The sequence below is a fragment of the Ochotona princeps genome, chromosome 5, assembly GCF_030435755.1.
Source record: "Ochotona princeps isolate mOchPri1 chromosome 5, mOchPri1.hap1, whole genome shotgun sequence".
NCBI classification, from domain to species: Eukaryota; Metazoa; Chordata; class Mammalia; order Lagomorpha; family Ochotonidae; genus Ochotona; species Ochotona princeps.
The window spans coordinates 39,449,289-39,476,101 of NC_080836.1; the positions used below are offsets into that span (position 1 = coordinate 39,449,289).

General features: G+C 40.4%; 1 protein-coding gene across 2 annotated transcripts in view; it reads right to left on the reverse strand.

Annotated features, from left to right (window-relative positions):
- The window catches only part of ACVR1 (activin A receptor type 1), a 125,208-nt gene that overhangs the window by 57,089 nt on the left and 41,306 nt on the right, over window positions 1-26,813 (reverse strand). Inside the window, exon 1 of one of the 2 annotated variants that reach the window (XM_058664497.1) lies at window positions 16,732-16,786. The exons of the other annotated variant lie outside the window; for it this stretch is intronic. The gene's annotated coding sequence lies outside the window, so the exon portion shown is untranslated. Of the gene's footprint in view, window positions 1-16,731; window positions 16,787-26,813 lie in introns of those variants that run through there. 2 annotated transcript variants of the gene reach the window in all.

The window sequence follows — 26,813 nt, forward strand, 5'->3', positions numbered from 1 at the left end:
ATTCTATTTTTAAAATTACGTAGCACATATTAATACTACTGGAAACTACTAAACTATTTCTCTTCTTTGCAATCTTAGTGCTTTATATAATCATTTAGTCACAAAAAAATTTTGAGAGCGTCTATGCACATTAGAAAACTCAAAATGATAAAGATGTGCAAATCGGTCTGTGTAACTATGGATCTTATAAGATCTGAGTCTGTTACAGTAATCTAATTATCATCCAAGAGAATGTCCAATTAAAGACTGTATTAAGTATTAGGGAAATATTAAAATAACATAACCAACAAAACACCCTGAGATTTTTTTTGGAAGGTGGAGGAGTTTCCAGTTGGAGGCTACATCTGAAGAGGCGATGAGGAACCAGAGGTAAGTCCATAGCACTGAGAGAAAGGAAGAGTGAGTGCTGAGGTTTTGGGCAGAAACATGGACAAAGACAAACACAGGAAAATATTTTTTTTTGAAAGGCAATGTCTACAGGTCCTATGGCCCAGGCAAGCACACTGTGTCCTGACGGATTAAGGCATGCTTCAGAATGAAAAGAAATACCAAAATGGTCATAACAGAGAGCGTCTGGAAGAGGTCTGCAAAGCAGGTGAACAGCCAGAAGGCTGACCATGAAGGCAAAGGACAGAAGCAAGGTAAAGAAGCTCTATAGAGCCCGGCGCCGTGGCCTAGCAGCTGAAGTCCTCGCCTTGAATGTGCTGGGATCCCATACGGGCACTGGTTCTAATCCCGACAGCTCCACTTCCCATCCAGCTCCCTGCTTGTGGCCTGGGAAAGCAGTTGAGGACGGCCCAAAGCCTTGGGACCCTGTACCCATCTGGGAGACCTGGAGGAGGTTCCTGGCTCCTGGCTTCGGATCAGCACAGCACCAGCCGTTGAGGCCACTTCGGGAGTGATTCATCGGACGGAAGATCTTCCCTCTGTCTCTCCTCCTCTATGTATATCTGACTTTCCAATAAAAATAAATAAATATTTAAAAAAAAAAAAAAAAAAAAAAAGAAGCTCTCTAAGCCCTCTACTCCTCTCTCTATCCTCATTGCCAACATCCATGCTCTTAGTTTTCTAAACCCCCACCACTCACCTCTTGCACGCACTCCAACTAGCTACTTCCTGTCCATGTCTGGTGACTGTGTCCATGAGGCCCCCTGAGATTTAGATCTTCTGTTGTTGTTGAACCTGGCTGAGCCCCACAGAGCCTTCAAGTCCAGGTAAATGTCACTCCTCTGTAGAAACTCATCTGAACACTCCAAACACCCTCTTCATGGAGCGCTTTGTTATTAACCTCACTCATACAGAGCATAATAATTACCCATCCCTACAAGTATGTAATTTTGTCTGACTCTTACTAGTCTGCAAGTGCCATGTTTGTAAAATGTATAGTACCTCCCGATCAACAGTAGCAGAATCAAGCAGATAACATTTAGTATCTGCTTAATAAAAACTTCCCTTGAATTAATCAGCTCTATTTGATTTTAAATCATAAAGAACTAGAAAATTACTTTCCCCTACCACACACCCTTACAAAAGAATAATTTAAAAAAATATATATCACTTCTATACTTTTAGAGGTCAGGTAGCAATAAAATTCAACAAGTTTCAAAATTTAGAATACTTTCGCTGTTTAAAAAAAAACGTATGTAAGAAAAATCACCACTGGCATATTTTTATTTTCAAAAGCAAAAACAAAAACAGAACAACAAAACCTCATGCTCCCGAAATACCTATGAACAATTTATCACTGTGTAAGCAAAACTAAAGCACTAATTTAGGCTCATAAAAAAAAAAAAAGACAGAAAAAAGAACGACAAATTCAGTTCTTAAGCTAATCCACTCTTTTCAAGACAGCTCAAAATACTACTGGGAAAAAAGTCAACATCACTTACTGGCTACCACTTTGGGGTTTGCACTGCTTCTGCTGACCAGTTAACGCAGCTATAATGGCAGAGCTCCCAAAAAAGACAGGGGAAAACAAAAGAGGAATGCTATAGAATTTTCTGATCATGTTTTAATCATAAGAAACATATCCATACCCTGAGGTCTCAACCTGAAGTCCCAGAGATCAATTTTTGATTTTAAAACACAGTAAAAAGTAAATGTTGTTTTCAAAAGTAAGCTTTCAAAACTTCCTGCCTCTCAAGTATTTCGACTAGTTAAGTTTCAGATGAGACCTGGCAAGAAGAGACCAACAATGCAAAGTTGGAGTGGTACTGTTTAATCGTCCAGAGGCTCCTTAGGCAGGGATTTTTCAAACTTTTTGGTCTCAGGATCTCATTTGACTCCTCAGAATTACTTGAAGAGCTTGTCTATGTGGCTATATCAACTGATACTTGCCATATTAGAAATTAAAACAGCATTTTAAAAATATATTCAATAAAGTTTCTTAAAACTTGGTAGTTTTTCATAAAACAGGGTAAGAAAGACGTCAGGTTTTTTTGCATCTTTGCAATCTATCATGTTTGATTTAGTGAAAAACAGCCAGATTTTCATGACTCTATATTTGGTGTCATTATATTGAATGAAGTTGAAATTGAGCATCCCTAATCTGAAAATTTAAAAACCCGAACTGTTCTAAAATCTAAAACGTTTTGAGTTCCAACATGATGCCAACAACTGAAAAATCTCACACGATGTACCGTTTCACACATAAAATTATTGAAAATCCTGCATAAAGTATTCTTCAGTTTATGTGTATAATGTATAAATGAAACAAAAAACTTGTGGTTAAGTTTAGGATCTACCTCTAAGATACCTAATTATGCATATGCAAATATTCCAAGGTCTGGGAAAAAAACCTGGAATCTGAAATACTTTAGCTCCCAAATATTTCAGAAAAGAGATACTCAAGTTGCATATACAGAAGGTAAGCTACACACATACATTAGAGGGGAGCTGGTGGAAGGAGGAACATGCAGAATCCACAAGAAAGTCTTAAAAATCCAGAGGTTCTCGGGACCACACTTAAAGAACTACTGCTTTACTCCCTGAACACTCAGTCCTTATACAATACCTCATGACAAGATGGTAACTCTACAGTGAACACTTACCCAAAACTTACACCTGCCAAAGATACTACTTTTTAGTAGCATTTACAGTTTCAGAAATCTTACCAGCCACTCTTAACCCCAAGGAAGTCAACAGGCCCAACAGTAAAGGAAGAAAGTGTTCGGTATTTTTAGAATCCAATGCTAAACCCCCACCCCAACTACTTCAGACTATGAAATGTTATTTGAGAAGTGTATACACTCTCATCCTTCAGATAAAATCCTATATTCCTAGGAAATGGTCTTAATACTTCCTTCACACAGAAAATACCAATTCTGAAAACAAAGACATCCTGCCTTAAGCAGTGTACCTTCTTGAATTCACTATCACCTCTTACTTGGTCTCAGGCTTACTTCTTCGGAGACAGAACATTCCTATGGCACTCCACTAAAAACAGACACATTACCCTGGCAGAAGAGAACTGCTTTCCAAATCCCACGGTACTTTTCAAACTCCATTTATAGATCAGACCAATATCCAGCTGAGTAGCTAGCGTTTAGCTCAATTTCTAACATGTGTGGGCTTGATACCAAGTTTGGCACTTCTGCTCATCACAATTTTACAGCTGGATAAAGTCACAGACACACTGCAATATACCACTAAGAAAATACTTTTGATATCAGTCACAGAATAATCAAGGGTTTAATACACATTATATGTAGGTAGCACAAAGCTTGGGATTAAGAGGAAAGTTGAAAAATGAACCCTAAGACTCTTAAGTTGGAAAACTAAAAATATTCCTTTGTTTGGCCCAGCAGCCTAACCTCATTTGGTTTGTCTATTCATTCAAAAATAATTGACTGCATTCGCTCTTGGTTCAATGAGGACTTTCTTGATACTTTTCTCCATTTGATTTCTAACAACGTCTGAGTTAGAAAGAATCCTGACAGATAATTCCTTTGGCCACACACCCCTCTTCTGAATAACTTCCACACTGAAGTCAATCTTTCACTTATGCTTGCTCTCTTCTGGTAAGTGTTCTTACTAATACTGCAAAAGAGGTTTTCCTTCTAGCTCCTTATGCAGCCTGTGCTATGCCTTCCATAAAGGAAAAAAAAATCATCTCCTTTAATATATTAAGTAGAGGCAAAGCAGGGAAAGATTTAGAGTAATTCTGTTTCCTTTTAGTCATCTGTCAACATTACATCAGTGTCAACTAAAGAGAAGTAGCACTTAACTAAAGAGCTAAGCACTGGGCTCGGGGACCAATCTGCATTATTTCATTCAATCTCTCTGCCACATTTAAGATGCTCAGGTTTGTCTTCCTTTACAGATAAGAACTGATAGAAATAACTTACCCAAGGACACGAGTAAATTCCAAGACCATTGGACAAGAGTTCAAACCTTTCTTTCTTTCTTTTTTTTTTTTTGAAGAGTTCAAACCTTACTCAACTGTGACTCTACACAACTTTGATTGATCTAGCCAAGCTGAGTTCAGCAACCTGGTTTTGTCAACCGTAACACTTTATCAAGCTTCAACTCATTAGAGAACAATTTTTACTCATGGTTGATTGGACCACCTTTCAATCATGCCCTCATTTCATTTGCCTAGCTTCAAAATTAATTTCATGCACAATGAATCTCCTCCCATCTCCGTACCTCCCAGAAAAATCTTGGTGTCCAAGAAAAAGCAAGTCACTTCATTAGTCCAAGTTAAGGTTTCTTCTCCCATCCCCTCTTCTCACTCTTAAGTTCTCTCCAAAATAAATAAATTAAAAAACAAAAACTGGTATTAAGGCATTCTAGGGACAAAGTTACATACAGCAAACAAATTCTAAACAGGAAATTTTAAAGGAAGTTAGTTTACCTTCACGTAGGCTGAAAATCAGCCATTTTAGCTGATTAGATAATATGAGAACAGTTAAATCTCCTGCGAGTTTAACAAGCAGAGTTAACCCAAGGCAGCTTTTTTCAAACTACCTGGGCCTTTGGAATGGTGTAAACCACACCAGCTGTCAGGAGTAGCTGCAAAGAAAGGCTAGCAAGAAGTAACCTCCCACCTTAAGCTAAGGCAGGGTCTTCACTGCCGCTCACAGTGATCTGTTCCATATTTGTGACACCACACTCTGTCTGAACTGGTGACGTGCAAGTTTCCAGGGTTTGGTTTTATATAGACTCTGCTGCTAATGGAGAGTTTTGGCTGGTATGTTACTTTCAGAATATTAGCATGTAATTTGATCTCTCACGATGGATGAATACAAATAGCTTCTTGGACAAGTCCTATGGTACCGAAAAACCAGCCCCTGGATCTGCTCATCCTGTGGTTAGAGGAAATAATTATAGACCATTTCAGGAAAAAAAAAAAAAAAAAGCAGGCTCTGACAGAAAGAGTCACACTATAAACATTCCAGCTGTCACAGATGGACCCAGGGTAGAGTCTGGAGAAGACAGGAAGGAAGCAATACAATCTGTAAAAAGATGGTAGCAAGACAGAGTGCAAGTGGATGAAAACCAGTGAAAGATCTAGCTTTTTAGGGCACCACAAAAGAAACAGAAGTCCCAGTAAAGATATTTAAACTGCATTAAGAATGGACTCAGTTATGCCAGTCCCCTACTACCTTTACAAGTAATAATTAAGATGAGCCTCTTACAATCAGTGTTTTGATCATACACTAAATGCCCTACCCAGCACCTCAAAAACAGGTTTCATTTCTGACTCCAAAGGGCATGTCCCTCATTTTCCACCTCATTCACCATGTAGCAAACACCCAAGCATCTCCCGGGCTGTTCCAACTGATAGGATCAGTAGTCTGTTCCATGCTCTGAAACAGCTCAGAGGCCACTCCTGCTCCCTACAGCCTGCACACAGGCAACTATCAGGAAGAACTCTACTGTCCCATTCCTAAGAGCACACTTGAAATCCCATCTCCTCCTTAGGTTTAATCATCTCAGGCACAGGCTCAGCTCTTGGTCTCATTTCTAACTGTTCCTGATCTGATATTTCCCTAATAACCCAACAGTATAAACCTTTCCCTCTCTCTAATTGCAACACAGAGGGCATTGCGGGGGTGGGCCAGTGCTGGGGCGCAGAGGGTGAAGTTTCCTAAGATGCTGGCATCCCCTTCCAAAGCCCTGGTTTGAGTCCTAATTATTCCACTTCCAATCCAGCTTCCTGGTAATGCACCTGAGAAAGCAGCAGCAGCAGATGCCTCCTTGGCCCCCTGTCACATGGGACCTGGAGAATGTTCCTGGCTTCTGACTTCAGCCCGCCCAGCCCTACTGTGTAGCTATTTCAGAAGTAAACCAGCTGATGGAAGGTCAGTGTGTGTGTGCATGTGTGTGTGTGTGTCTTCCTCTGTCGCTCCTTGTTAAAGGAAAAAAAAAAAAACCAGGAAAGTGTGTTTTTGGCATCAACCATCTGATAAAACTGCCCCCATTCCAAGGACAATGTGATCAAACTAATAATCCGACATGGGATGATAAAATTAAAGGCATACCTAAGACAGAAAAGTACATTCTCTCTCATTCTTTTTCTCTCTTCTCCTCCCTCTCCTTACCACTTTCTCCTTCTTTCGTCTTCTGATGAAAGATCCTACAGCCTAGAAAACCACCCTTTATATTCAAGCCTACCCGCTCACCCAAACTGTAACCCACTCTTCTCCCACAGATTTCCAACACCAATCTCACAGACTGTATGAAGTTGATACATCTTCATTGCACTCAACATGGCTGGAAATCATCATTTATTCCTATTATGTCTACTGTTTTACCCTCTCCGATCCCTGTGTTTCTTTTCCACACTCCCAAATGTAAGCAGAACGGCAGCCAGAACCCTACCAGGTTTATCATGGCTCTGGCTCCTCCCAGACATTCAACACAAATTTGTACACATGAACTTATTAGCCTGCACCTTATTTTGTCTGGGTGGGGAGTCAGCATAGCACGGAAATGAATGGCCAAGGGGGGCTTCCTGGACTGAATTTCATATAGGAGCAAACGAGTATTTGACATAAATTAAAAGAAATCATCTTGAACTTGGAGTCCAGTTTTCAAGGGTGTCATCCAAGAGACGCAGCCAAACAAAAAGACGGCTGGCAGACATGGTGTATCAGACAAATCCCTGGTGGACAATATCCAATTTGGAAAGGACGGCTGGGATCTCTGATTGCAGACACCAGCTGACATGCTCCAAGCCATCCTCAGCAACCTGTGAGACAGCTCCGCACTAGCAAAGTCAGAAATGGACATATTACCTCCTCCAAGGTCTTCCAACAGTTTCTGACAGTTTAGAAGACCATGCTTCCACATCTATTAATATCCTACAGAAAGAACCCTAAAGAAGGGGAGGAAAACACAAGCCAAGGAATCAATCAGAGGCTATAGTTGGGCAATGATTAAATGGGGAGGGAAGCAAGGGAAAAAAAAGGGGGGGGGGGGAGTTGTAGCATCTTCTGCATTGAGCACTATCTAACAGGCTTAGGCTAATGAATTCAAAGGATGAGAGTCACAAACCCTGGTCTTTATGGAGAGAAATTCTTTAAAAGACTCCTCTTCTATTTAAATAAACAAGTACCGGCAAGTAACTTTATTTTCACATCAGCTATTCCAGGGAATTTTGCCTACAAGGCTGATATTATTAAACCTTTTATAGTTATTTATACCATAATAAGGTTTCTTCAATTGACACATTTCACGGCAACCAGGTCAACCTACTCTAAGTAACAGATCATTAATTAGCACTGATCTTTAGAAAGACTTTGCTTAGTGATACTTCTTCTCTCCCCTCCCCTACTAGAATATGATTAATGGAATTCTCTAACAATTTATCTGGAAATCTGCTTTTGCAAGTCGAGCAACTAAAGCAGAGTCAGATAATTGTGGCATGACTCAACAAACACACAGCTGTTCATTTAAATTTATCCACCAAAAGTATAAATACAATCAGGAGAAAGAAAAGGAGTCCTGTGCCAGGGTCAGTGCACAACAGGTTCACTCCCGAGTAACCCCAAAATTGGAAATATGTCTCTGTAAAAATTAAAAGAAAAATGTAAGAAAGTTGGGTGGGCGGGTAGGTGAGACCTATCATGCTATTAAATCTGTACATTTGAAACACAAAATTAGTTCTCCTTATATTAATAAAAATAATTTAAAAGTTCACACCAAAAAAAAGAATCCAGTTTATTTCAGTTCACCTGGAAATCACAACATCCAGCATATAGGCAGGAGCACAGTAGGTGGTAAATATTTCTTCATTAAACAATTGACTGAATGCATGCTCATAATACTAAAAAAACTTAGGGGCCTGGTGCAGTCACCTAGTGGCTGAAGTCCTCGTCTTGCATGCACTGGGATCCCATATGGGCACTGGTTCTAATCCTGGCTGCCCCACTTCCCATCCAGCTCCCTGCATGTAGCCTGGGAAAGCAGTCAGTTGAGGATGGCCCAAAGCCTTGGGACCCTGCACCCACGTAGGAGACCCGAAAGAGGCTCCAGGCTCCTGGCTTCGGATTGACTCAGCTCTGGCTGTTGCAGCCAGTTGGGGAGTGAATCAGAGGATGAAAGATCTTTCTCTTTCCTTCTCCGTAAATCTGCCTTCCAATATTAATAAATAAATCTTTTAAAAATAAATAAATAAGGTTAGTAAGCCAATGAGAGAGAGAGAGAGAGAGAGAGAGAGAGAGAGAGAGAGAAGAAGGAGACAGGCCGACTGTGACAAGGAAGGGGTTCTGAGTAGACTCAGGAGTAGAAACACACCAGGCAAGGGTTCTTACCAAATGACTACCCACCCAATGGAAAACAGACTGACCTCAAAAGGAAAGCAACATGTAAAGCAAAAATAAATGCTTTATATTATATGAGAGAAATAGAAGTAATATTAAATAAAACCTGACAATCTCTTGCCAGAAATGTTATCAGTGAAAACACATGAGGTAGAATATGAGAATGCCATCTGACTTTTAAAACAAAGCAAAGACCTTGAGGCGGAAGGGAAGAGGAGAAACCAGGTTCCCACCTCAGTGCTCACCCACAGCCCTCAAACACCATGCTTAAGGGTCATTCTGGAGAGGCTGGAATCCCTCCAACAGTCGCAAAACAAATGAGAACAACCATCCCAAGCAACATCCTCGAGAAGTTATAGACCTACAAGTCTAACATTTAACACCAGAAGGCAAAGAAGCAGAGAAAGGGGAAAGCAATGAAAGACAGGACCAGGTATGGTCCATGAGGCCCAGCAGCAATAAGAGAAACAGGATGGGCATTTGCTGAAGTTCCTGATCCCATATGGGAATAACTAGTTTGAGTTCCAGGTCTTTTCCCAATTCCAGTGTCCTGCTCATGCATACCCCAGGAGGCAGCAGGGCAGACCTCAAGACCTTGGATTCCTGTCACCCAGGTGAAAGACCTAAACTGAGTCAATGGCTCCTGGTTTCAGCCTGGTCCTGCCTAACTGCTACACACATAGGCGGAATGAACCAGCAGATGGAAGCATTTGTTTTTGCTCTCTTGCCTTCTCTGACATTCAAATAGAAAGAAACTTTAAACAAATAAATAAAACAAATAGAGGTAACAAAAATAATTTGCTACCTTTCCTGCTTTAGTATGTAACTCCAAAGCATAGTAAACAGAAGGAAGATCTAATTTCTGAAACCATCTCCAAGCCGTCCTTAAACCATCAAAACTCCGCTCTTCCCCACCCTCCAAAAAAATCTCTGCTGATGGGGACTTCGTAAGAACTTTATTTCATTTGGAATCTGAATTCATGCTGAACTTTAAACCTCAAAGCCGTAAGTTAAGAAGTACTAAGGCGGCATAACATAATCTAACATAATCTAATTATGGCGTTGAGAGGATGACCTAGTGGAAGGTCCACTGAGGAGACTGGGGAGCAGGCATGCTGTCAGAATGGATTTCTCACAAGAGAGTGTCTGACCCTGGAGTCTGAAGCTGGGCTCTGCTTTCTGGCTCGCAAGGTGACCTACCTCTGTATGTACTCTGCCTTTGCCATCCACCACCCTCATCAGGGACCAAATCCATAGGGCTGTTCAGTCATGAACCTGAGCACTAAAAACTATGGGCTAAATAAACATCTTCTCTTTATAAAGTTAGTTATCTCACAAGGACACAGGTAGCCTGACAACTCAGTCATCCTGTACTGAGAACCATTCAGGCACTCACCACTTCCCAATCCTGCATTGTTGGGAGTCTATCTCATATTACCATGAGCCAAAACAATTTTTACAATCACCACCTCCCTGCGTCTCCAGTTCTCCATTATCTACTCTCTTCCTCTTTAAAAAAAAAAAAAAAAAAAACTTCCTGGAAAAGTAACCCCAACAGCTCATCGCATGTATCAGTCTTCAACTGATAGTGTTCTGCCCTGCATCAATTCACTAAACCATCTTGGGATAAGGTTCTAAGTCTTTGTTGTTTTTATCTTCTTTTTAAGTTTTTGAAGTTCTTTTTATTAAGATGCATATACACACATATATCTACATAATCACTTACACAATCTCATATCATACAGTATACACTATTGTAAAACCTATCTTCCCATTAACAATTACAAAATTTTCCTTCCAATAGAATTTTAACGCACAAGTGAGTTAGTGAGTGACAAACAAATTTGAATGGCTTACACAGCGTCCACTCATATGGAGCTGAGGAACAGGCTCCACGTGAGACAAGGCCTTTGCTCTCTACTGTAATGTTGTCCCATCCAGGCAGAGGAACTTGAAGCAAAACACGTATTCCCCAGCCTCACCCTGTACAGCTCTCAACTCCTGACAATCTGGGCAATAGTGAAGGATGACTGGTCTCATTCATGCATTTTGTAAGACAAAGGGTCAAGAACTTACTTCTTTCCTTGGTTTTTCCCCAGCTAGAGTTCAGCTGCTCTATTCTCCAATGTGTTTAATGATTCGGCAGCTCTCAGTTTCCCTGGATGGGGCATGCCTCTTCTGCCATCCAATCCTTAAATCATGGCTCCCGACAAGGTCCCCCATCTCACTCAGCCTTCTCTTCTTCCTTCCAGGTTCTCCACTAAGATCCAAGGATGACTGAGGGCCACCAGACTGAACTAGCAGGCTAAGAATGCAATCACCCACTCTTCAGTCCTTACCATGTTCCTGTTTAACCCTTCACATTATCTAATTCCCCATATGCTCTTGCCTTTTTACTATTTATAACATTAATATTAAAACTGTATCACAATATAAGTGTCATTTGTCACTTCCTGGTTTCAAAAATAAGCAACATCCTAACCTAATTCCAAATAAAAGTAACCTTATTTCCTCTGCTCAGTCCATTTTCTTTCTGAAGTATGTTAACAAGAATCCAAACATCATATTGTTTCACCCACAAATTTTCTGGCTGATAAGCACTTTTTCTAAACATAACTACAAACTCAACACATCACCTAACAAATATCACCTAAAAGCTAAACAGAATTTAAATCTGCCCAATTTCAACAACTACAAAAACTATTCCTGGATTTAAAAAAAAAAAAAGATAAATAAATAAATAAAAATAAATCAAGTGGTGAATAAAGATAGCACATAAAAACTAAACTGTTTTTATTTTTTCATCATCATAAGCAGTGGTACATGTTAACATGATGGCAATATCCAGAATGAAACATGAATAAAGTCAAAGGAAGCAAATGAGTAGTCAGGTGTATTCTAACACTTGACACTCTCCAATGTTTTGAAAACCAGAATTCTTAGGGTGCAATAAACGAGACAGAAATGTAATACAGCAATGGTTAAGCAAAAGCTATCATCTGAATGAAACCTGAAATTATCAGTGTGAACTCATGAAATATATGTATGTGTGGGTGTGTCCATGTGTGTAAATATAGATACATAAATACATGAAGTTCTCAGCTCAGACAACCAACAAGCTTTAGAAATCATAACCCACAAAGAACTTCATCTTTCATAACCTTCTACTGAACGATTAGCTCAACTCAACCATGAGGGTACGATCACCAAAATTTAACCTGTAATAAAGTAGAAGTCAAATGCTAGGATCTGCAACAGATAAACCATAACAGAAAAAAATGGGTTACAGGGAAATCTGAGGTTTAGGAAATTTACAAGACCCACCTAAACAGACATGCAAACTAAAGTACAGTGCCAGCCTAGGTATGGAAACGTGTGGCAAGCAATATATCCACTAGGCTACCATGCCGGGCTGAAAACACCACAAAGATTCTAACAAAGGTTATATATATTTAGTAAAAATCTAAATAATAATTTTAACAGAGTTTCCTCTGGCAAGGGGTAGTGATGAGATAAAATTATTTGAAATTTCATATATTATTAAAAACCACATACAAAAAAATTAAGTATAAAATTCTGTGAAATGAGGATAAAAGGGCAAAGATATCTCTCACAAAAAAGAAAAGAAAATGCTAACTTGCAAGAATTAAAACCCGGGCACAGTGCCGTGGCCTAGCGGCTAAAGTCCTCACCTTGAACGCCCCGGGATCCCATATGGGTGGAGGTTCTAATCCCGGCAGCTCCACTTCCCATCCAGCTCCCTGCTTGTGGCCTGGGAAAGCAGTCAAGGAAAGCCCAAAGTCTTGGGACCCTGCACCCACGTAGGAAACCTGGAAGAAGTTCCTGGCTCCTGGCTTCAGATCGGCACAGTACCAGCCACTGCGCTCACTTGGGGAGTGATTCATCGGACAGAGATCTTTCTTTCTGTCTCTCCTCCTCTCTGTGTATCTGACTTTCCAATAAAAATAAAATAAATCTTAAAAAAAAAAAATTTAAAACCCTACAGTCCTGGTACACAAACAGGTAGACAGCTATAAAATTAAATGGACAATCCAGAAATAGACTGGCATGTACATAGGATTTATACAGCAGAAGAAATCAACAGAGAAAAGTTGTCATTATTCAGTAAAATCAGAAGGGCTAGCCAACATACCAAAGACCCAAAACTCCATTAAAATTCCTTCTGTTCTTCTCGGGTGCAGCATGAGCAGCAGCCTCTCCTGTGGCTGCTGGATGTACCCACAGGACTGAACTCCTGCCAGTGAAAGTCGCAGGGCAGAAGGCAAGTCTGATCCCTCGCCCTGGACTGTGTCTTTTGCCCTTCCCACTGAGGGGGCCCTGCAATCTAGCTGTGGCCATACAGATAAACACAATGATCATTACGGTAGCAACAGAACAGAAAGAGCCTGATTCCCAAATGACAGGCGTAACAGGTCCTTGCGCAGCTGTGCGTTCACAGCAGGGTCTCTCAAGAGAAGAAAATGCAGACTAACCTCTCTCTGCACTGAACCACGACACAGCTCCAATCCATGGTGACAGAAACTTAGCCTGACCCTAAGCACTGGAGCTCCTAGGAAAAAGTTAATTTGGATTCATACCTAACATTCCAGAAGAATCAAAGACTTAAATTTTAAAGAACCACATGACAACAGAAGACACTAGGAGATAGGTAAAAACCTCCCCAGGACTAGAAAAGTCCTTTTCAATGGTAATAGTCGAAAACTCTGAAGCCAAGAAAGTCTGAATTGATATGGTTTTCTGAAAATCTGTTTATTCATCTCTTACTGACTGTTCAACACCAGAATTCAAGTTTCTTAGAGTAAGAATTGGGGACTATTTGCCTCACTACCTCACAGTCCATGCCCTAAAATCAGCTCCTAACACATTTGGTTGAGTGAATAAATTGGTAAATTCAAGGATTCAAACTTCTGGGTAACCTACAAAACGCAAAATAATTATTTGTATGCAAATATCCATAGTAAAAATTAATAATAAAAAAATCAGCATTTTGAAAAAAATCAATTTTTATTGGGTATTATTTCAATATCTTCAATTTTTATTGTATTTTCATTTTATTTGAAAGGCAAAGACACATGCAGATTTTCCATCCATGAACTCACTTCTCAAAATGTTTCCGAGAGCCAAAGCTGGGCCAAGTCAAACACAGAAACCTGGAAATCGATCTGCATCTCCTAGGTGGGCAGCAGGACCAAAGCATTTGAGCCATTCTCCTTTTATCTACCAGTGCACATATCAGCAGGAAGCTGGATTGAAACTGGAGTAGCCACGACTTGAATGAGGCACTGAAATATGGGATCAATGTCCCAAGCAGCAACATCTCATTCTATTTGAAGGTCAAAGTTATGAGTGGGTGAGGCTATTTGCTATTCACTCCTCTGATGATTGCAACTGCCAGTGCTGGGCCAGGCCAAAGCCAGAAGCCAGGAACTTCATCTGGGTCTCCCAATGGGTGGCAAGGACCCAAGCACTTTTTCACTGCTTTTCCCAGGCCATCAGCAGGGACCTGGATCAGAAGTGAAGCAGCAAGACGCGAACCAGTGCACACATCAGATGCCAGCACAGTAGGCAGCAGCTTTACTTACTGAACCACAATGCTGCCCTGCTGAGGAGAAACTTGAACCACTGCACCAAAAGCCTACCAAGCAGCCAACAACCCAGTAAGAAAACAGACAATAGAGCATAACTACAGAACCAAACTGGAAATACGAATGGCTTTCAATGTACAGAAAAATGGTCAATGTCAATCAAACTAAAAAAAAATGTTTAAATAACATTAAACTATCATTTTTCATTACCAATTTGGTTTTTTTTTTCTTGTTTTCTGGAGAAATTTACTTTCTTTTTCCACACTAATATCATTTTTTCCCCTGTATCTGGGGTCAGGGGAGAAACAAAGGGAAAAGCCCCACCCAGCCTCACACCCCTCCCAGGTCCTGATGTGAGGCATGCTCTGAGTGTCCTGTTCAAGCAGTTTTGATAGTTCAACAGCACTGAACTGCTGCCAACCTCACTGTTCCAATCGCAACGAAACCTATTCGGAATCCACTGGCCAACATGTGCATAAGCTGATTGGGGCAACGGACTGTGTCAGACCCTGTACTGGCAAGCACACACAAGAATCAGGTTTGGGATCATCTCAGATGAAGTTTCTTTGGAGACCCCTCCAACTGAACTGCTGATCTCAGAACCACAACCATGAAGAGACTATGTCAGCCAGTGCATTCTGAATAGGTTTCATCATGATTTGGAACACCAATTTGGTTTAAAAAAAAAAAAAAGAAAAACTGTTTCAGTTTAAAATTGGGTAAGGGAAGGAGGAAGTCGTGTTTTCATCTATTTTTGGTGAAATCTAAACTTTTCAAGTTATATGAATTGACTGACTTTACAACAAACTGCCAACAAAATTAAAATGTGCCCAATACATTTTTCTGAACATTCTACCAGAAATGAATCCAACATATATGCTCACAGGTGTTTGAAATGATACATGCACAAAGCTGTTCTCTATAAGCTTTTTTCTACTAATATGATCTGGAAATGATCTATATCTCTGTCAATAGATTACTGGTTAAACAAGGGCGCATGTCACAGTAGAGTACTCAGAATCCAGTAAAAGTGAGTGTACCACTCATGTGAAAGGACTTTCAAGAAATATTTCTTCCAGTGAAACAAGGTACAATAATCTTGGAAACTGCTATGTATTAAAAAAAAGTCACATTGTACATGCTTGGATATTATCTAAGCCCTGATATTTCTGGAAGAATACACCTCAAACTGGAACTAGTAGATGCTTTTGGAGAGATAACTACAACACTTGGGGGATGGGGAACCAGAGACGGTTTTCTTCCCACACTTTTTTTTACTTCTTCACTGTATATACAGTGATCATAGGATCTTTCTCAAGGTAAACACTACATGAAGTGACAAAAATACCAACATTCATTCACAGCACCAGAGAGCTGACAACTCCTCGGCTGATTTGCACTGTTAGCCACATTAGCAAACAACTGAGGTGAGCAGTTTGAAGCTTGTTTCATCATTAAGGAGCACAGGATTTGCAAGTAACTCCAGCAGTATGTCCTCTTTCCTCAAAGAAACACATGCAAAATATATGCCACCCGTGACATTCACGACATTCTCTTAAAACTAATTCCAACACATACCCCCCTTATGAGGATAAAGTATCTCAACAACAAAGGGCAGTAAGCCAGCCTGTGCTGGTATATGAATACAACCACCAGAAAAAGAAAATTGGACACAACCAATGTCCTAGCAACAGCATGCAGGAGTTTATTATCTGCATTGGAAAATAAAAACTAATACCCATAATAATTAAAAAGTCCAATGGCAATAGCCAAGACCTTGGCTTTGTCCCTTTTCTACCACCCTATTTTAAGTGATAAGCTAACCCCTCAGGTCAATGCTATGTTACAGCCAAATATGGAACACTGAATTAGCATCACCTACATAAAATTAAACTGTTTAACTGGATGTGTTTGTACCTTTGTCCCACAGAATATACAACACTAAGAGGAATACCTAATAGGAAGGATGAGTGTGGGTCCAAAGACCGAGGTGATACAGGTTCAGCAAACAAAATCAATGCAGTGCTCTGGCATGGGATCTTGACAATAGAGGAGGTCATCTGGGAAGAGGTATATGAGAACTTTGTCTACTTTGTGCTCTGTTGTGTTGTGATCTCAAAACTACTCCAAACAATAAAGTCTATGAAAAAAGCAAAAAGTCTAACACGATCTGTGAGGTGAAATCAGTGGCAATAACATTGTGTGCAGTTGGAAAAATTGGAAGAGCAGCAGCATAGATTTCACCTTGGACAAGCCCACCACTGAGGCACTCAGGAACTAAGAACTATTATGCAGGTCTTGATGTCCCCACATTAGAAGCACATAAAACAACCAATCACTTGTGGCTAGGAATTTACCTTGTTGATTTGCTCTATCCCCAAGAGCATGAAAGGAGGCGCACAGCTGGCTGGGGTGTGCAGTTCTGGGAGCTCCCGGGAAGCTGATTCAGCTACCGTAGCGCAGGCTCACGGTCACATCTGGCTCCCGTCCTTGCACAGTGTGTCCTCCCTGAGGGCCGCACTCACTTCCTTCCCTGGCGGACTTGGGACGTGGGAAAGGCGCTCCTGGGATATAAGTTCTCCAGCAGCTCTCCCTGTGGCCATTCGAGGCTTACAAGCACTCACGGCTAAGGAGGAAAGGAAGAAAGAAAACCAGCTAAGCAAAAGTGAAGTCAGCAGTTGTTCATATACTGCCTAAAGGACACACAAGCCTGACAACCCTCCACGTGGAACCACAGATGCACAAGCAAGTGAGTATGGAAAAGTCTGAGACAAGTGACATTCAATGCATCAACGTCATACAGCTATGCTAGTCTTCACGTTTTTCTAAAACAACACAAACTCCAGGAAAATCTATAGCTAGTAAATTTCAAACCCAAGTTCCTTTAAAGCCCATATGCCATGTACTCAAAACCACTACCAAAAAAATCTGAACAAAGCACAATAACTTGGTATATATTCATTATTATAAGCACTTGACTAAACAAAACAATCTTGAGTGGTACAAAATAGAACACCAAAAGTCCTTCCAGCTTTCAGACCTTCAACCCCTCCCAGACATACAATATACTAGAGGGGGCAATTTCTTGCTTATCAACACAGAAATGTCTGGTTTCAGCAACCCTGGTTTTCAAGCAACACTTTTAGGAGTAGATAATCTAGTTCAAAGAGTAAGGAAACAATGGTGGGCAAGAAACACACAGCAGAACGGAAGGGGTGCTCCAGATAAGTAACAAAAAACAAATCCACACAAAGTACCCTTTTCCTTTAGCAGGACCTCAAAAACAACAATACTAGGCAAAGGAAGAGGAAATTTTTATTAGAACTCAACTTTCCCATTCAAATCATACAGTAACACAACACACGGCACAACTTACTCCTTTCAGAAAACAGCACTTTTTTTAACCTCAAGAAAATTCTGCCCAGAACACTTACATGTAAATAAATCCAAGCAAAAAACAAACCCAAAATACAGCATTCTAAAATAGCTATGGGGAAAAGAAAGTTTTCCCAGCCACCTTGGAATTCAAAGGGAAAGGTTTACAAATTCTATGCAACAACTACTTGTTTCAGCTTAAATTGAGGCACACAATCTAGTTGACAAAGAAAACTTTGACATATAAAAAGCCTTCTAAAGATAGAGCACAATAAAATATCCCCTCAGAGAGAGGTCAACAGTAACCCATGATTTTCAGCAACTCATTGGCAAATTACAGTAAAAACACATTCCAATCCAAAAGTGGGCAACCTGCACAACAAAGGCATCAGCTGAGCAGCACCCACAATTCCTGGAGTTCCGAAACAAACTGTTGAAACACTGGTATTTTCTGAGATGCTGGGGGCAGAGTCATGTTAAGACTGCTTCCAGTCTGCCAGAAACCAGCGACATTTACGAAGAAGCCACTGCAAAGCTGTCCTGTTAGGCGCAACCATATTTTTAAGTCATAGGTGCTGGATGCACGGAAGGTTTAGATAAGCAAGAAAATAACACTGTTCCATATTTTTCTCACCGTTTAAAAATCACACATTTATTTTTAAAATGTAAGTACAAAGGTGCTTCTACTTCCTGTGTAACATTCCAGCCCTGTCACCCACACTGCAAGAATGCCTTCCTATATTCAAGCCAGTGTTGAGAGTCTCCTATGTTCAGCCTTCTCTAAAGGTTTTTAGACTTTCTAGTTCTTCCTCATTCTCGTTGTGGAGATCTTTATGTTCAATATGACTCAACGTGACACTTAGTGCTCTGCCATGAGCTCGTTTTGTCACAAAGCCAATCTAGAAACTACGTGAAGATCATTTATCGGTCTTTTTTTCCATCTCTCCTTGGATGTACCTAGCAGGCAGATGGTACTCAAGAGTTTTAAAAGAACCAAACTTCCAAATGAATTATAGTCACACAATTGCTTAAGTGTCACAGGGGTCTCAACCCATGGACTGAAGTCAAATCTGTAATGTACTAACAGAAAGAATAGAGTGGGAAAATAATGGCTAACGGGTTGGATGCATTTTGCAACTCAGTCTGTAGGTGTTCTTAGCAATCCTCACCCACAGTTATCCTCCCCAACACTAAGCAAGCTTAAAGGACCTGAAAGATTAAGGAAACCACTTGTGTGCAAAACCTAAAGAGTGAAAAAACAAATGAAAACAAACCAAAAGGACATATACATTAATTGAAATCAGTGCTATAAAATAAATATCTATATAACAAACCCCTGAAATCTGTTACAAATTTTTCACGGAGCTGAGTTCCATCCAAAAATGCAGCCACCTCACTCACTTGGCTACAGAGTTTTAAGTATAGGCAGCTAATCAAGCTCTATAAAGATCTGATCCATAAAATTCAAAGGCACATTCCTGTGAAGGAGAGTAACTGGAAGAAAAGGGAGAAAGACAAATTTCAAACTAATTTTACAATTCCAATTTTGGGCTTTTAACATCGTAGCACATTTTTCTTTAATCCAGTTTAAAAGAACATGCATAGTTTCGTTAAAGTCAGTTTAACATGATGGGATCTGGGTAACAGACAAGCAGAAAACGTACTTAAAATCTAGTTCTTGGCAGTCAATACAGCAGCTAGGCAACCGGAAAAAAAAAATCAGTACAAGTTTTCTCAACTTTTTAGTTACTACCATATTCTTAGATTCTAGAAGTTACGGCTTCCAAACACTGCAAACCTCCGCTCTTTCAAGAACTGTTCCATATCCTTCCTCTTTGTTGACCTGGCCTCATAATCCAAATAAACCAGGGTATATCTTGCTGTGGAACTGCTGTGAAACAAAATTATACTTTATGAAACAGGTTATAGAAGCACAAGCATACATTCGGGAAACAGCCAAACTAAGTTTTCCAATAAGTGTGACCTTCACAAATCATTTAATTTGTATGAGTCTCACTTTCCTTTGCCATTAAACGGGACTGCACTTCGCATAGTTGACAGTATCTAACAATGCTAGCCATCACTTTAAGACAGTCCTTGGTTCCAGAACCACACTAAATCACTTGCATTGTCAGATTTAGTCCTAGTAACAACAGCAAAAGTGAAAGGAACTAAGTTCTATTTTATACATAAGAAAACCATGTTCAAAGAGGTTAAACAGGAGTGTTCAAGGTCGCATTTTTTAGTAAGCAGTAAACCAGTAATCAACTTACCTTTTTTTCTTATGGAAACCAAATTCCTTTACTATTCTTGAACTAAATGCTCACATAAGATATCTTTGTTTCCTTCCCTATCTTCTGCCCTTTAGGATAACTAGTGTTAAACCGGTGTAGTAGGAAAAGTATAACCTGTGTTGATCCAAACTACTCCAACCATCTGCATGATAATACTTGTGATCTGTTGATTCTGAAGTAACATGGACACAAGCAAACAGGTGTCAAGAATCCTTGAAGGATAATCTAATCTCCACACATGAGCTATGGGAAAGAAGTGATCCATTAGTAATTTTAAAGAAAGGTTAGGGGTCATCACTCAATTCCCAAGATTTCTGATCTCCCAGAGAGGAAAATAAAGTCACCATTTCCTAGCCAGTGAGAACCCTATGGGACAGCACAGAGCAGAGCCAAGCACATGTAGTGGACACTAAATGAACGAATCAGGAAGCAGAGGAAAGCATGGATGACAGACAGCACTTCTTCCTCTCCGGGAGTTTCCAAATTCCTAACAGAAATTTATCTTTGGATTTGGAAATGAGAAATGGGATTTTCCAGAATTTTTTTTTAGAATTCCCAAAAACACCTTAAAATATATCAAAACATTTGTTGCTCATTATTATGGCTATTTAGAAACATGGATAAAGACAAAATATTAAACTATTTGCAAACAATATTAGTACTGTTTACAAATAACTGAAGCCTAGAGCAGGAGATAAATACCTGGAAAATGCTAGCAAATATCATTGGATAGAATTCCAAGAGTGGACAAAATCTAGCCCAGTGTCTATTTTTGAAATGGAACTTTTTTTTGGAAGAGGCACACTTGATCATTTTACATTTAGTTTTTAGCTGCCTTCACAGCCAAATGGCAGAGTTGATCCTTGCAACAGAGTCAGTAAGACTTGCAAAGCCCACAACATTTGCTATTTGGCCCTTTAGAGAGAAGGTTTTCTGATCTCTGCAATAACACACATTCCGATCTATAAGCAAGGTTAACAGTACTATACAGAATACTATATTTCACATGCTGAAACTGCCAATTTAAAGACTTGCTTCTGAAGCTTATTTCTTAGAATATCATGCATAGGATTTGTATACAGCATGTTACGCATATAATTTCATTTTATTTGCAAGGATAATTCACCAGTAGTAGCAGACTGGGCCCCAAACATACATTTATGTAACACAGCAACCTGTGCCTAACAAATCCCTCACCCACCTGCTCCTGTCCTACCCCAGTTCCAAGCCCGATCTTGTCCTTCAACTCCTGTTCTTGCTTTCAAATTAACATCAGTGGATTCTTTGTGATTTTAATTCTTACAGAAAAACTGTAACATTTTTTCCCTCTTATTTCCTAAGTACATTTTCCAAGAAACCCTGATTAAGACTACTGCAACGGAGACCCTATACTCTAGAGGTATATTAAATATTGGGTATGGGTCAAATTCACCATATTTTTAAAAAATCAAGAAATAAAAATGAAGGGGAAGCAGGGCATAAGAAAGAACAAAATCTCCAGGATGCTTTAAGGTAAAGATACAAGTTCTGCTTCACAGTCTAGAGAGAAGGCTACCCAAGTTGACGACATAATGAAGATGGGCCTTTCCCAGTGCTTTGGCCCCAGCCACGGAGTTATAGTCCAAATATTAGAGCACTTTAGTCCTCCAGAATTTAAAATACACTTGGGTTGAGACAAGAAGGGCTCACTGTGGATTACTTAATTACCCTAAGTAATTAAGTACCAGACTACACTTCTGAAGATAACCTGCTTATTCTTTGTAACCTCAAAACCCTCCCCTGAAGTGGTTTGGCTGTCCATCAAAATCCCTTTCATTTGTCCAACCAAAGTCTCATTTATTTGTGCCAAAAATATACAGTAAGAGGATCAAGGATAACACTTGAGAGAACAAAAGCAAGGAAGACAGCTCCCTGCTTGATAGTGAAGAGCACAGAGTGAGGTCACAGCTCTGCCAATCACTAGCCAGGTAATCTTGCGTCAACTACCTAAGAAACAGTTTCCCACCCGTGAAACATGCATCATGACCTCCTTACAGAGTCGCTGTAAGTGACATAAATGGCATACAGTGGGCACCAGCAAAGGCAGCTGTATCAAAAATTAAGTGTTAACGGAATAAGAAGAGAGCACAATAATAGGGTTGAATTACTTACTAGTACAATATGTGAAATGGCTGAGATTTGACCATCTTAACTCATAAAAACAGCAATTTTAAAATAAATATTATAAAGCAAGTAGGCCTAAAAAGAAGGAACAGGAAACACTTAAGAGTTACTTAATCCTTTTTTGTCTGGCAGCAGCTCAGAAGATACCCAGACATTGAATACGGAGCCTACAGACTAAAATAGAGTTGCCCCTTGCTCAAGTCCTCACTAGACACAAGGTGTGACTTCAGAATCCACAAAACAAAGACCAGAGCAGACAGAAAAACACATTCCTTACCCCTACACACCTCCTTTCTTCTTATCCCATTCTTGCTCTCTCCTAGTTCCTTCCCTATTCAATGCCCAGTTGTGCCTTTTGTTTATCAGTTTTGGAAGGAAGTACTCATAGGCACTCCACTGCTGGCAAACAAATACTACTATTCACAATCAGGCTTTTGCATAGGTCTCTAAGAGTAGCCAGTTGCTTCACAAAGAAATTGAATGGACCCATCACACCTTCTTGTTCTCTCCTTTATACCTCAGCTGTTTTTTGTTTGTTTTTATTTTTGTGTGGTTGTTTTTTGTTGTTGTTTGTTTGTTTGTTTTCCAAATCCTGTCTCGCCCAGTCCAGTTAGGAGGTTTGTGCCTGATCCATGCAGCCAGATTTCCTGGGTGAGAAATGAGTTTCAAGATGGCCCACTCAACTAAACCTGCAACGCCACTTCGGTTATACCTACATCTCAAAACAGCGAGGCGTCATTTCTTCCACACAGCTCACCCACCTGTGACTCCCTAGACAGGATCAGACTTTACTGGTAATTAGAGCATCTTTCCCAGGCCATGTGGTTCAGCTTTCATGTGAGCACATCCCCTTCCAGTAGCACCCCAGCATCCCTATTACCATCAGCCATCCATGTTGTAACTGTTGTCTCACAGGCATGGGGTAATCCCTGATGATTACTCTCACACATAATACTATACAGGCTTTCATCAGCTCATGATCTCAAAGCACTTTTACAAGAGTTCACAGGGATGCCACCCACTGGGCCAAGACCAGATTTTCTGGTTTCTTAATGGGATGTCTGGGCATTTTATTTCTCCTAAGCTCTGCTGTGGGGTTCTCTGTATCTATGTACCCCACTAGACAGAAATTTAGTAAAGCTTCAAGGGTTCCTCCTGTAAATAGGGACTCTTGTGTATTCAAGGTCCTGCTGTTTCTCTAATACCTACTCCAATGCCGTGCTCTGGAGTGAGACTCATAATTACTGAAAAAACAGAACCATTAAAAACTTCAAGTTCATGCACTTGCCAAAGAAAACATCTCCATCACTAAAATGACTGTTTCTGTCATGGGCTTAAATTTAAAGTAATAGCAAAAAGTATCAAATATCCTTGTATGTCTTGAAAATATTTATGTCAGTTACTAAGCTTAGATAAAATGCTCAATAGATCAAGCTCCCTAATTAAGGTTCGAAAAGAACAAATGGAAGGAATAAAATGCAATCAATATTTATTTTTCCAAACATTTGCTTTAAATTATCATTTACCAATGGGCACTTTAGCATGTAAGGCTAGTTGGGCAACTCACTGCCCTCTGCGAAAAGAATAAGCAAAAAAAAATCCAGTAAAAAAATAATGGTAAAATGAAATGCAAACATGGTGTGACCCTGTTTTCTTGGGGTGAGGTGCATACTGAATATCCATAATGATGTCAGACAAGGTGTGCATTTTAGAAGCTGTCAGTACTGTAATGAGTCATCTGAAAAACTAGCCTATATCATTTTCAAAGAGCAAAACATCCTCTTATCTTTCAGTTTGATAATGATTGAGGCAGAATACCTTCCACAATCGCTAATCAACAAAAACTTGCTGACCTGTGAACAGTTAATTTAAAATAAGATTAAAGTTAAGAACTTAGATAATTCTGGGGTGACAACTGACTGGGTGCTCTTGGGCACTGGAGTTCTTCCAATTTTGCCCCCTCATATACACTGGCTATGCAAACAGTCATCAAGGTCTGATGGAGAAAGACACCAGGAGCATGAGCTAGACATCTCCCTGGGCCACTGCTGTGTGATAACAGGAGGGCGTGCACCCTCGCTGGTGGCCATTCTTCCTAACTATAAACCAAGGGCAGTTGCTAGCAAGAATCATGCTAACAGGAAAAGATATCCTTTCATGAAACAGTTTTACAATCTACTCCTGTACAGAGATGGCACCCAACCTACTCATTAATGAAAAAGAGCAAAAATAGCGTTTTTCATTTAATTTAGCAGTTTAATTCCTAGAGGTTTTTAAAATTTAATTTGCTTAACAAAAACTTATGTGCCAATTAAAGGATAATTGAATAAGAAAACACACAAAGTCAAATAACAGTGATGATCTATAAAGAACAGTTTCTCAAGAAGCCTAAGAATAATTCTACCTTCCCAAGACTAAAACCAGCATGTACACCTCAACCTGCTGATCTTTATGCCCCCCTACCTTTTGCAACGGAATCATCAATGAACGCTGACAAGTGCTGCGTTGCCTTAGAAACCCTCCACAGCCTTTGCCACAGACATTGACCCCTCTTCGATCAGTACCCCATCTGATTTCGCCATGATCTCCTGCATGCGCTTGCCAACAGTGCAGTCAACCATTCACTGACCTGACCCTCCTCTGCTTAGAGCCACCATGGCTCTCTCATGTGCATAATCGAGGGTTTCATGGTCTAGCTCAACACATCTCCCAACAGGTGTCATCAGCCTATTTGTACTGCAGAGCTCCCTTTGAACACTGTTCTTGTTCCCCTTGTGCCATGGCACTTATCTGCCTGAAATGTCGTTTTCCAATCAGCAAACTCCTGTGCTCCAGACTCACCTCCTGATGCTCCCATGTCCACACTGCCAGGCACATGCTCCTTCATCTGTTATTCCCAAACTTAACTATCTTGACACCTGCAATGTGCATTTCTCTTTTTAAATTTTCCTAGTGATTTGTTAGCATTTCTTCATCTCTGAAACATCAAGCATAGTCTTATAAATAATGGGTCCTTAATAAGTGTTGATGAATCAATGGGTACGCCTGATGATGGATTCAAAGCATGAAAGCTCCTCCAAAACAAATGCAAACAACAACAAAAAAGGCAAATAAATAAACACAGTAACGGCAAAAGAGTTAAACTTACCAGAACACACTTTAAGTGATCTCCTGGATTTTAATTCAAACAGAAAAATTCCTCTAAATCCTAAGATAAAGAGACTATACAGGGCCCGGCGGCGTGGCCTAGTGGCTAAGGTCCTTGCCTTAATCCCATATGGGTGCTGGTTCTAATCCCGGCAGCTCCACTTCCCATCCAGCTCCCTGCTTGTGGCCTGGAAAGCAGTCGAGGACGGCCCAATGCATTGGGATCTGCACCCACGTGGGAGACCCGGAGGAGGTTCCAGGTTCCCGGCTTCGGATCGGCGTGCACCGGCTGTTGCGGCTCACTTGGGGAGTGAATCATCGGAGGGAAGATCTTCCTCTCCGTCTCTCCTCCTCTGTATATCTGACTTTGTAATAAAATAAATGAATCTTTAAAAAAATATATAAGTAGAGTCAGGAACAAGCCATTTATCTGGAATCAGGACAGCCCTCTGGAAGCCCCTTGGAGCTGCCGATGATGCTGTGGGGTGGGTTGCAAGAGTGCAAATTGGACATCTTCCAGAATGATATGCAATTATCCAGACTACACAATCAGGGCAGGCATTTGGAACAGCAGTTAAGACACCTCTTGAAGAAGCACATCCCACACGGACGGCTTGGGCTTAAGTTCCAGCTCTGTTCCTGACTCCAGCTTCCCGCTAACTTGCACCCTGGGAGGCAGCAGATAATGGCCCCAGTCCTTGAGTTTCTGTCACCCACAGAAGACACCTGGAAAGAGTTCCACATTCCTGGCTTCAGAGACCAGTTGTTGCAGGAATTTGGGAACTGGAGCAGCACATGAAGAGCTCAATTCATTCTCGCCCCCTTCCTCTCTCTCAAATACACTGATTAAAACTTTATAAGAAAAAAAAACTCATCAATTTCTATCTCATCCCTATGAAGTCTTTAAAAACATATAAAGCCCCATGCAGTAGTCTAATGGCTGAAGTCCTCACCTTGCACGTGCCAGGATCCCATATGTGTGCCAGTTTGTATTCCTGCTGCTCCATTTCCTTTCCAGTTCCCTGCATGTGTCCTGGGAAAGCATCAGAGGACAAGCCTGTACCCACGTGGGAGACCAGGAAGAAGCTCCTGGATCCTGGCTTCGGATCAGCTCCGCTCCAGCCGTTACGGCCACTTGGGGAGTGAACCAGCAGATGGAAGATCTTTCTCTCTGTCTCTCCTTCTCTCTAAATCTGACTTTCCAATTGTAAAAACAAAAATCTTTTTAAAAAGATAAGGCTACACTGTGATACTTCAGCCTCTGTATTCTCAGTATTCAAGTAATTTTATACAAGTAACCTCGAAGCACAGATATCTGCTGTATGCTAATCACAAGTGTCCTCTCAATGTTGTTTATTGAATTGGAACACAGTTTTACACCCAGATTTAGTTTTATAGATCAAGTCCATAAAATAAAACATGCCTAAACCTGACTGTATTAGCAGCCTTTTCATCACAAG